The sequence below is a fragment of the Hippocampus guttulatus genome, chromosome 4 (genome assembly GCF_054856545.1).
Source record: "Hippocampus guttulatus isolate MCC_2025c chromosome 4, RoL_Hgut_1.0, whole genome shotgun sequence".
NCBI lineage: Eukaryota > Metazoa > Chordata > Actinopteri > Syngnathiformes > Syngnathidae > Hippocampus > Hippocampus guttulatus.
Genome location: NC_141264.1, coordinates 8,044,120 through 8,056,187, shown reverse-complemented (window position 1 = coordinate 8,056,187; position 12,068 = coordinate 8,044,120). Strand labels below are relative to the sequence as shown.

Genomic DNA, 12,068 nt, shown 5'->3' with positions numbered 1-12,068 from the left:
TAGCTGTGTATATTTGAGCGTGAATGGTGGTTTGTCTAAGTGCACTATTATTGACTGGCGACCAGTACAGTGTGAACCGAGCTTCTCTCCCATAATCGGCTGGGATAAGCTCCGTATCTCCCTGGCCCCCATTTTTTGGTTATTTTTTTTATTACACTTATTGGTATCGCTCAAGAGGAAATTCAACTCATACGCTGTACTTTTGTGAGCCACAGCACACATGCGCATGCAAGGAGAGATTCCGAGGGAAAGACGACTGCACTGCCTGAGCTGGGATGGCAGATGATGCCTTGCTCAAGGACACCTCAACAGTACCCAGCAAGCACACTAGTATCCCTCCACTAACTGGATATCATTTTTGTATATTTCTGTCCATAGTTGAACTCGTACCCGTGACCTACCACTCAAAAGTCCAAGTCCTGAGAGACTGAGCTACATTTGACACATATTGAGGATTGAGGATTATTTACTACAAGCCGGAAGGATGCTTCAGATGGACAATTATCGCTCTGATCATCAACTCAATAACTTTATTTCTTCAATTGTTAAATTACAGGTTGCATATTGGCGAGTGGTTAACGCATCTGCCTGAAATTAAGCGTTTGAATTCAGGCTCCAACCTTCCTGTGTGTGAAGTCTGCATATCCTTCCCATGCTTGCGTAGTTTTTCTCCAGGTTGCTCCTACATCCCCAAAAACGTGCATGTTAGGTTAAATGAAGACTCACAGTTGTCCATAGGTGTGAATATATAGTAGGTGTGATTGGTTGTATGTTTGTAAGTGCCCCGTGATTGGCTGATGACCAGTGCAGGGTGTACATTGCCTCTCGCCCAAAGTAGCAGGGATGAGTTACAACTCACCCATGACCCTAGTGAGGTAATAGAAAATGGATGGCTGGATGGATGCTATGGTACACACATGCTCATGTATTTTTACACTGAAAAAATGTCAGCCCTTAAAGCGGTTATCATAATCCGGATGCTCGCCTAGTCGGACAAACAGCACTCTGCATACACAAAGGCCACACACGCAGACTGGCACAGTTGCTCAATACAGGACCTACAGCGGGATCATTCTGGTGCTTTTCATGATTCATTCCAACATGAATCGACCATAAATACAGGCCTGTCAAACTGTTTCTACCCCACAGAGAGGGAGCTCGATGGTACAGTCGACACCATTCACCTCTGTGTATTTGTAGGGGGCATAAGGAAGGTTGGATTTGGTGGCTTTGGTCTTACTGAAGAGGGAGGTGTTGATGGGACAAAAGGGGTGGGGGGTCAGGAGGCTTGAAAGGCCTATTTGTGCAGATGAGGGCTGTGTTTGCTTTGCTGTGGTTCCCCTGCAGTTCAATGGATGCTCTATCCATGCGTAGCTATTCCTTCCTTAGCACTTTAGTAACACAGGATTATTACAAAAGAAGAGCGGTACGGCATTTCCTGACCTCCGTCTTTCACATATGAACAACGAAGTACAAAAAAAGTTTGATTGAAAGCTAGTGAGACAATAGGCGTGTTTTTTTTTCTTTTTCACTACAGATTGGTCACTCGGGTAGAATTTGAAAATGACATACGACTTATCAAGTTCTATTGCATCAATGTCAGCAACAAGCCCAGAGCACAATCAGTTTTTGCCCAGCTACTTTTCTGTAAAAACGATATGCTGTAAAAATGGAAAGTAACTCTGCATTCCTACATTTACAGTACACTTGAAGCGAATGTTTTCAGGAGAGGGACTGAGTGTCACAAGGATCCATCCATGTCACCTGTTGGCGTGCTGTTTTTTGCATTACCCCCACTGACAGGACTGAAGTGCAACAATGTAATGCCACAGGCAAACATCTGCATCCAAAAGTTTCAGAAAACATTATTTGTCCCTAGGGGGAAAAACAATTAACTGAAGCAGGCGGATATTTTCACTGACGTGTTTTAAGAGTTGGTTCAGCCTTGAAAGAGGTCTGCGCTCTAATGAGAACCATTCTAGTGTCAAAGTCGGAAATGGAATGGTATGTGAGTGTGTAGGGTTCAGCTCACAGGTGTGCTGTCATTTGAACAAAATCATTACACTCGGTCAGACAGCTTGATTTTAACAACAGGTTGTTCATTTCCTCAAATTCGTGAATATCAAATGCGCAACTTAGGAAATGTCTTCTTAAGTCTATTAGATGAATACATTTAATCCTTGTGACAACTCACTACTGATGTTTTAGTTTTTTTCTGCTTACATAAATGGGACAATTCTCCAATTTTAACACCGAATGTAACTTTTTACAATGAACATATCCTTCACTCTAACGAATGCTATCCATCTTATTGAAGTTGACTCGACCTGTATTGGCATGAATACTGAACTTGCTGTGAATTAAGAATTGTTCAGCACAACATTAATAATCGTATGTAAAAATGCTGGTGTTAATTCAACACCATGGGTTGTTAATGTTAACACCGGCAAAGTGTCTGTAGACATCCACACTGCCCAGTGTGAAAGTAAATAATTTACCAAAGTGTTTAATGTTCAACACCAAAAAGTCTGTAACAGCAACAAAATTGTAGTGTTGACAGCGCAATAATAATGACAGTTCCGAGCGTTTAGATTAACACCGCTGAGTTTTCATGCCAACACTAGACAGTGTGGGGAAAATATCCCATGCTTCATTACTTTGAATAAAACATTACAAAATCTTAATTCAAAACACTTTTTTGAATTACATCTTTCAATTAACTCATACAAAACAGCAGTTTTGTATGAGTTAATTTGTTTGTTTGTTTTTTCATGCGAAAACTGCCCATCATGTCAACATAAAAATCAGGTCAGATACACCAATAACAGTGAACAAATCCTCCTCAATTCTAAATGCATCAAAACCCAAAGTAATAACATTTGTGGTCAAAAGAAATGTCTTACCTTCATGAAGTTGTTTATTTTCCTGAAAGTAGGAAATTCACTTTCAGTTGCCACACATCCAAGCATTCCATTCTGGCATTCAGCTCCATAGTTTTGCACCCACGAGGTCGTGGCAACAGTAGACATTACATTTAAAAAGACCTTTTCACCTGAACTGGATGGTATGGCATACTTCTTTGCATGAACATGGCCTTCTTTTTGACACTTTGGCAACTGGTTCGCCCATTATTTCATCATGGACAAGCCCTATGCAGATGATGGCTGCCTAGATGTTGATTGGTCTTGCAGTTTTTGAGCCACCTTCAAAAGCACGTGGCAGCAAAACAGACAGATGAATACGGACACAAAACAATTACCATTCCATACTCAAGTCCATTTCTTGTCGGCCTCCACGGCCAAATGAGAAAAGCCTCGAGGTTGTTTTGCAAATCTGTTCTCACATAAGTTGGTGAGGCCTTGTCTTGCAGATTGGAGAAGAGTGTGAGAATTCCACGGACATAATGCGGACCTTAACTTTTCACACGAACGCTTCAACGCAATCAAATTCCTTCAAAGACACTTGGCTTTTCATATTATCTTATTTACCCCTTTACATTGTGGGGAGTAGGCTTATTGTTTGTCAAGCGGATGACAAATGATGCTCACAAATATGATCATTATGAATGGAGTTATTGCAGTGAAGTTCATCACTCTCGTTACCTACACCTGCTGGTTTCAATTTCAAATAGACCCCAATCAGGGTCGAATCAAGGTGACACCCCATTTTAACAAAGTATCAGTGTTACGTCCTGCACTACACAGCCTACACTATTTGCAATGCAGTTGTAAAATTTTTCAATTCTTCTTCTTTTTTAGGATTCCAATGAAATTTGCTTTTCACAGATGGATGCCATTTGTAGCACAACAACAATGCCAAATGCGTGAAATAGCATGAGAGTTACCCTATTACATTACAAGGGCTTTACTGCTTGCTTAAGATTTGAATGATTTACTCATGCATATATTGGCATTCGTACATTCACGAGAGTTCCACAAAGAAGTACTTTTACTTTCTAGCTTTTTATGCGCAATCACTTGTTGTTAACTATCCATCCATCCATTTTCCAAACCGCTTGATCCTCACTAGGGTCGCGGGGGGTGCTGGAGCCTATCCCAGCTGTCTTCGGGCAGTAGGCGGGGGACACCCTGAATCGGTTGCCAGCCAATCGCAGGGCAGTTGTTAACTATGATGCTTGATTTTGACAGCAACAATATCCGTACCTTCTGTCTATGAAAGGGGTGTAAAAGGCAAATTAGGATATTCACAATTAGTGTTTTGTCAGTTTAGTTTGCGACCCGATTCGGTACATCGGTGTTTGATTTGCCAAATTTGAATCACACTTTATTTGGAATGTGTGATATTTTTGACAGAAATCCATTTTTAGAACGACTTGTGCCAGAGCCCAGTGATAGAGACATGGCCAGCTCATATAACAGTCATTCGAAATTTTGTGACAACTCCGTCCACTGTTACTCTTCAAAGAACACAAAAAAAGCTCTTTATGAGCCTTTTGGGGGGGGGGGGTTCGCCAAAACCTTGAATCCACACTACCTCCTCACCGAAAACTGCCAGACTCTGTCTTCCTGGGAACATCCTCACTCCTGGTCCACATGGATGGACGAGTACACATCGCCAGGCTGCTAAGTCTACACTGTCTGGGGTGACTCGTGTTTGTCTAAGGAGGCAAGCATATGTTCGTGGCTGCTGGACTCGGAAAGACACACCAGTGTGTGATTGGCCCATCACTGGTCGATTTGAGTGTGAAATTCCTAGATCTCAAGAGCAATACAACTCAAACTGTTGAATTTGAGTCAAGAGATTCAGATGGGGGTTGTCTTTTGGTATATTGAACACTTGAATGTAAAATCAACAGCTCTAACTCATCACGAACACACACGGTAGCAGAAAATCGAATGTATTCTCAATCTTATAGACTGTATCTGAGAGATCAGTCAAGAGTCGCAGCCAGTCAGTGGCTGTGTAGTTGCTCTCACTAGTCCTAATTGGGAGACGCTTTGGTGTTCGCAGCAAACGGGAAGCCATTTTTTTCATTGGTGCTTTGGGTATGTCAGCAACTTGACCCGGAATGACCCCTGACAGCCGTGCTCCTCACACAGCAAGCCATGCTCGCAGGTATTATTTTAAGATGTGTTTTCAAGAAAAAACTGGCCACCGTGCACTCATGTCAGGCTGTTGCAATTGTTACATACGAGGCGGGCATTTCTCCTGATCATTTCTCGAAAGACAAAGATGCACTGTGAGGTCTCATTGAAGAGTCAGCTCAGGTCACCACACATGAATAACTGTAAGTGCGCCAACTGCAATGGCACAAAGCCAAAGCAGGTGAGCCTGTTTCCAAAATACAGTTTCTACTTTCTTGTTTCTTTTTCTTTTTCCAGATTTAAATAGTTATTATGGTGAACCCTCGTTTGTCCTGGGGGGATACACTCCAGACTGGCATGCAATAAGTGAAAATTTGTGACATAGACCATATGAAACGTAAAAGGTTTACATCTATATTTTTTATGTCATTTTACCTTTCTCACGTGCTTTGAAAACAATTAAGGCTCACTTTTTTAAATTATTGCTTAACATTTGTTCTCACTCCCCACGCTGAATGAAATCATTTGTTGGATGAACGTAATAAAATTATGGAATGAATTTCCACCTAATTAAAATGCTTTTATTATCCGTGATAGGGTTTTGTTGAACCGAGTATTAGTGTCAACATGATGTATTTGCAATGTTTAAAACTTAATTCGTATTGGTTGTTTTCACATATTTACTAAACCAGTGGCTGACTTTTGTTCCTCGGGTAAATTAAATGATATAATATGATTATGTCTTATTTTGACAGGGTGGGCATGGCTAAATTTTGAAATGGTAAAATAAGACCAGCTGTTTAATACTGTCTTAACAAGTTCAGTCAAAAAAAATAAAAAAAATTGGATCATATGAAAATAAACTGTCAAATAAGTCATCAGTCAGACAATAAGACATTGTTGATGAATGTTTACATTGAGCACCTTTCACAAGTCAACTTCGTTTAACCTCAATTGGTGTCGAGTTTGAAAAAGATCACAAAGCGGACCGGATTGACAATAGAAATGTATTCTACAGAAACTGGAAACAATGACCAACAAAAACTATGTATCTTGACTTTAGAGCCGTTAAAATAAGCGCCTTTAAAAAGAAGGAAAGACAGAGTCGTTTTCGCCGTCATGTTTCCCTGGTGATTTTCTGCAGAGCGTCAAAGGTGTATCGTAGCTGTGAATGCTAGTTTAGGTGGTGTGCGTAGACCAGAACGAACAGCATTGCAACGGCAAATGGGACATTCCGCAGCTCATCCAGAACATTGCCACCCTCCACATCGTCTCTGTCTGCGCACACTACTTTCCAATGACAGCAAATTCAAAGACCACCGCCTTCATTTCAACTTGTTTGCTTTGAACTTCTGCATCCCTTTAGGAGAAAAAAAATATTTTCATCCATGTTATACTCATCCCTTTAATTAAATATGAACAAGACAACTGTTGACGGATGTTATTCATTTCAAAGTCAAAGACTATATTTGCAGTGTCTGTTTTTGGGTGAATGACAGATGCCAGAGGCCTGGAGGAGCAAAAAAATGAACTCCATACCATGTATTGTTTCACCAGCTTCTCTGGTTTGCCCTTGATGTTGACGCACAGGGCTTTGAAGGTACGCTCTCTCCTGACAGCAATGATGATGGTCTGAGCAATGTCAGTCAAAGTTTTTCACAGCACACGCACAAAAAAATAAGAACCCGCATTTTACATCATGGGGAGAGTGGATATCACAACGCACACATAAGCATTGGTAAGTCACACTTGTCTCATACATTTTAGTTCAAATCAAAACTTTTAAAATGAAAAATGTGCAAAGCTGTAACTTTCGTCCATTCAGGTTTCCTTTTTCAGACGTGCATTTTGATATCATCAAATTTCTTTTTGAATGGTCAAGTCTTTTGTAAGATCTTTGTTGGGGTTTTTTCCCATTAGCAAAACTCTTTTTTTTTAAGAGCGGAGGAGTGAAGCCCCAAAAAAGACAGTCTGACACACTGCGATGATCAATCCAACTAAACTATTTGTTTTTAGACTAAACTGTAATCATCTTTTATTGATGGAAACAAGGCTCACAGCTTTTGTGTTTTTGATGACAAAAAAAAAGATCAAACGGAAGTGTTTTAATAGAATTTTAGTATTCATTGGGAGAAGGAATTACATTTTAATTTCTATTACGTAGGTTTCTGTAAAAAAAAAAAGAGGATGGAAACAAAATTAAAATTTCTGTGTTTAAGAAAGGAGCAACATGATTGAGGCGGGCGGCCCGGTGGTGCAGTGGTTAGCCCGTCGACCTCACAGTGCAGACGGTTTTCTCCGGGTACTGCGGTTTTCTCCCACATTCGCGACCCTTGTGAGGATAAGCGGATCGGAAAATGGATGGATGGATGGATGTTTGAGGTGTAATAAATGTCTTAGTGAAAAAAAAAACATTAGCCTTAGTATGCACACTTGAAATACTAAATATCAGCACATCAAACCATTGTTTTTCTCAAAATCTACTCGTCTTTTTTATTGGAATATAACACTCTACCACCAGGGCTCTTAACGTATTTACTTACCTCACATTCACAGGAGAGCTGGTACGTACTTTTCAAGAAATAGTATCACCACTTTGCGCTTCAAACTATTTATCACTCCCAGTTCACTGTAAAACTGATACTGTACATGCAGTAAAACTAAATTACAATTAAATACAGCAAAATGTTTGACCCATCCATATAGTTCAAATGAAAGTCAATTTGCTAAATCAGGGAAGCACAGTGGACGAATAAATGGTCAGCATGTTTTGCTTGCGGGTTTGAATCTTTCCTCATTGAGGTATTTGCATATTCTTGCCAAACAGTTGACGCAAACTTTGTCTATCAAGACTGTATCGTAAAATTACATATTTTCAAAGCAAGCTGCATTTTATCTTGCGCAGCAAAAAAATTAAATAAAATTGATGAAAATACCTCAAAGATCGCGTGGTCGGCTAGTGGTTAGGACATCTGCTTCACAGTTCGGAGGTATGGGGTTCGAATCTAGGCTCCTGACTGTGGAGAGTTTACGTGTTCCCCATGCTTGCGGAGGTTTTGTCTGAGTTTGCGGGGTTCCTGCTGGGTTTAAAAAAAAAAAAGGAAAACATGCATGTTAAGTTCATTGAAGATGCTGAATTGTCAATATTGTGCACGTGAGGGTGACTGCTTGTTTCTCTGTTGACTATTATGATACCGTATCATGGCGTAGGGACAATTTAGAGTGTTTCATAAACCTGCCATGCATGTTTTTGGAATGTGGAGGAAACAGGGAGAACATGCAAACTCCATAAAGGAAGGCTCGGGCCTGAAATCAAACCTTGCACCTTTGCACTGTGAGGCGGACATGCTGACCAGTCATCCACCGTATTGAAAATGCATGGGAGATATACCGGTAATTATTTTTTATTACACAGTCAAGTGGATTATTTTTTTTAAGTAGAGGCAGAATAACACAAATAATGAAAGCTGTCACCCTGAATACATGTCGCAGTAGTACAGTACAGTGTGTGTTCTGCTCTCAACCGACTGCCTAAAATAAATTATGACTTGCTCTTTAAAAAGAACTCCGCCAATATAACTGAGTTACAGTAATCTTAGCTTAGAAAACAAAAGCACAAAGATTCATTATCCCCAAAACAGAACAGTCTCACCAAGATGTTGCGTAAAAGGTTTGCTGCCAAACCTCTGCATCTGTATAAACCTACGGTATTGTGTACTGTACTTTGCAGCTCCACCGAGCTCCTGGTGGCAGCGTGTGATATTGCCTTCCTTCAATAAAGTTCACCTGAATCCAAAATATCACTTAGAGATCTCGGGGTGAGGGGGGGATCTGTAACTGATAGCCAGTCACCACTGCTCCATTTTGTCTCATTATTTGGCCACATTACTGTTTGTATCTATTTGCTGTTGTTGTGGTAATGACAGTTTGCGTTTACATGGTGAAATGTAAACATATAATGATTTCAAATGTTGGATTTGTGTTTTATCCGTGACCAAATCTCCAGATCGCAGAAGACTCCCAACATGACCTTTTGAGATTTTGATTGTGAAAGAGAACCAAGAGTAGTTTGTCAGCCCTTTACTGTTTATGCAAGTGTGTCAAGTCCCCAATCCTCGAACAGGCTTTTCACGACCTACAATGAAGTCAGCCTGTAACCTTCAGTACTGCTTTGTGGAACTGTGTAAATTTGACACCATTATGCCACAGAGAGGGTCTGGGTAGGTGTTAATGCTAGAATAGGAGAACGCCAGAGATCTGTACTCCTTCCATGCCTTATCCACGACTGCGAAATGTTTACTTACACCGTCTCTAGGTGATTTTGAATTGTTTCAAAATGTTACTGCAACCTTAATGGTGTATTAGTGGGATTATTCCTTCTGCCAATGGTTGAAAAGTCATAAAAACATCATTGCATGTTATTTTTGAAGTAATGCAGGCGGGATATGCCAGAAGACATACTTCAAGCAGGGACAGTGGCAGTATATTGGCGAGAGCAATTCACTGTGGTCGTGTTGCTTTCAAGCTGTCTCGAAGATCAAGCCCTGTCCGGTCTCTGTTGTGCACTGGAGCATGACCTAGCTGCAGATGAGCTCCCACAGATCCTTTGGGCAATCTCTACTTAAGGTTAAAAATGTTGTGTTTGAGGTCCAGATCCTGCTGCGCATTTCTCGGGCTCATCACTATGTTTTTTGGGGCTTTTTTGTTTTTTTTTCTCTGTACTCTTAAGGAACCAATGTCCTCTAATCTTTAACCCCCTTTTTGGGCACCGTGGCCTGGTTTAAACCTTCAAACCTGGTAGAGAATGGTTTGCGTGTGGCTTAGTTGGGGCCAGGGTGCAGCACAACCCCTTATAATTATATACAGTAAACAGCAAGAGTGTCTTTCAGGGAGAAAGAGAGAGAGGGTTTGAAGAAATGCGCAGAAAGGAGGAGATGGAGGAGCAGTGCTTCAGTCTGAAGATGGACAAACACCAAATGTCAAACTCAATTTACACGTGAACGACATGACGACAGTTACAGTGAATGCAAGACGGGTTTATTGACGTTGGCACACCGAAGCAGACGTTGTCTCCATTTCGTGTGATCTTCCTTCGAGTCTTAATTGGAGAAGTCCTAACATTCCCTGGCCATTATGTGTCTTTGCTGGCTACGACTGTCAAATTGATCAACCGTTTTGCTCCATGTGTCCCAGTGAGCGTCTGTGCTTTTCTTTCCGTCTGCCCGTCTGTCTGTGTCATTCGGGCACCCCCCCCCCCCCACACACACACACACCCCACCCCACACTTAAGTGAATCCCCACCGCCTCGCAATCTTGACTTGATCCAAATTTAATTCTACTCCCTCTGTTTTTCTTCTTCGTACTCATTTAATGACCCGACCGCACAGACACATGCACGCCATCCACGCTTATTTTCGAGCACTTCAGCTATGAGGCTGCGACACATCTGACGCAGTGCTCTCATGTAAAACTTCAAAACAAATAACAGTTTGTGGATTCTTGTAGTATGCCATCTTGCTGTCTTTCCAGCTCCCTCCTCATCTTTCTGTCCCTTCTCTGTGTGCACAGCACAGTACTGGCTGGTGTCAGGCTGAGAGGTTTTCTTTGGCAGTCTGCTCCCCCCTTGGCTGGGACAGGCCGCTTGCTACTGGCTGCGAGTTGAGAAGGGAAGCAGGGAGGGAGACTGGAGGGGTGGAGGAGGCGTGGTCTCCAGCTGGTAATGAAGTCTTCTCTTTTCATCCTCAGAAGGCAGAGTGTTAGTGGACGGGCCTGGGATCTGCGCGGCTCCTCTGCTTTCTGCCGAGTGACACTCTGCTCAGCGCTGCCTGCACGTCTCAGCGCCCGTCTCCACAGCTGAGAGAGATAAGCAGAGGCAGAGACTCCGCTAGTCATGAGGCTTTTCCTCATACGCACTCCACATCAGAACTCTTGAGGTACGCATTCCGACTGCTCCCGCTCGCGCCGCTCTCCCATACTGTCTGTCTGTGTTGATTGTTGTGGTGGGGGTTGGCGTATCGTGTGGGTTGTCCGCTCCAGGTCCCTCCCACTTTTTTTATGGGCATGCATGGGCGTGTGTTTATGATCCCACTGTGTATGATAGAGCTTGATGCATCTTACTTACTGTGTTTACCTTCGCACACCTTTTGCCTGACAGTCTGCCTGCCTGTTTATATGCCAGTGACTCACAGAATTGATACCAGGAATTGCATCATTGAGCAGTGTGGAGTAGTTAGAGGCTTCATCCTCCCCAGACATTGTTGCTTTACCTTCAGTGTTGTATACATGCACATTTGGTGTTTGTGTTTGACGGCGCAGCTCCGATCCATGCAGTGATCGCACAGTGCTGTCTCCCTGCGTGCGTGTTTACATTAGTGCACTCGTGGTTTATCTTAAGGCAGTCAGATACATGCAACTGGCATGTGAGGCTCATCTCTTTCAACAAAATAGACAGGAGACGGTCTGTATTCGTCTGCAGCTCTGTGACACCAGGCTTTGATGTGATTTCCGTGGATGTGTACTCCTCCCCGCGGGCCAATACAGATCCGGTCCACAATCTCCTGGAAATCCGTCCATCTGTAAGCTTTCACTTGCCTCCTTTCTGCCCCTCTTGCACTGTGTGCCTGCACCCCAATCGCCCCTCAGTGAGGTCTTGACCTTCCTATCAACACCTCCTCTATTCTCACCCCCAGTATTCCAGCTTCACCCTCCATGTGCGCTAGTCTGAAACAACTTCTAGGGAACGGGTCTTTCCGATACCACTCCTGGAAAAAAAAAGAACTCTTAACTAAGTGACTTTCCATTAGGTTCTGCTGGGCCATGAGAATTATGGTTTCCCAAATGAATAGTGCACAGGAGCCCAGCTTAATTGAAAAAACACAAGTACGGTCTGCCATGGTGGAGACGGTCCTTGTGTCACTGCTGAACTGCGTGAATGAGCTTTCCAGAACTGGCAAGGCGAAGTGAAGGGAGAGAGGAAAGTACAGAGCATGAGATAAAGGCAAGGCAGAAGAGAAGGAAAATCAA

The 12,068-nt window shown here is 42.4% G+C and overlaps 1 protein-coding gene across 1 annotated transcript in view; it reads left to right on the top strand.

Annotated features, from left to right (window-relative positions):
- The first annotated feature begins 10,912 nt into the window (after positions 1 to 10,912).
- znf469 (zinc finger protein 469) overlaps positions 10,913 to 12,068 on the top strand; it is a 49,327-nt gene continuing 48,171 nt past the window's right edge. The window contains exon 1 of the mRNA XM_086109604.1: positions 10,913 to 10,978. The gene's annotated coding sequence lies outside the window, so the exon portion shown is untranslated. The remainder of the gene's footprint in view (positions 10,979 to 12,068) is intronic.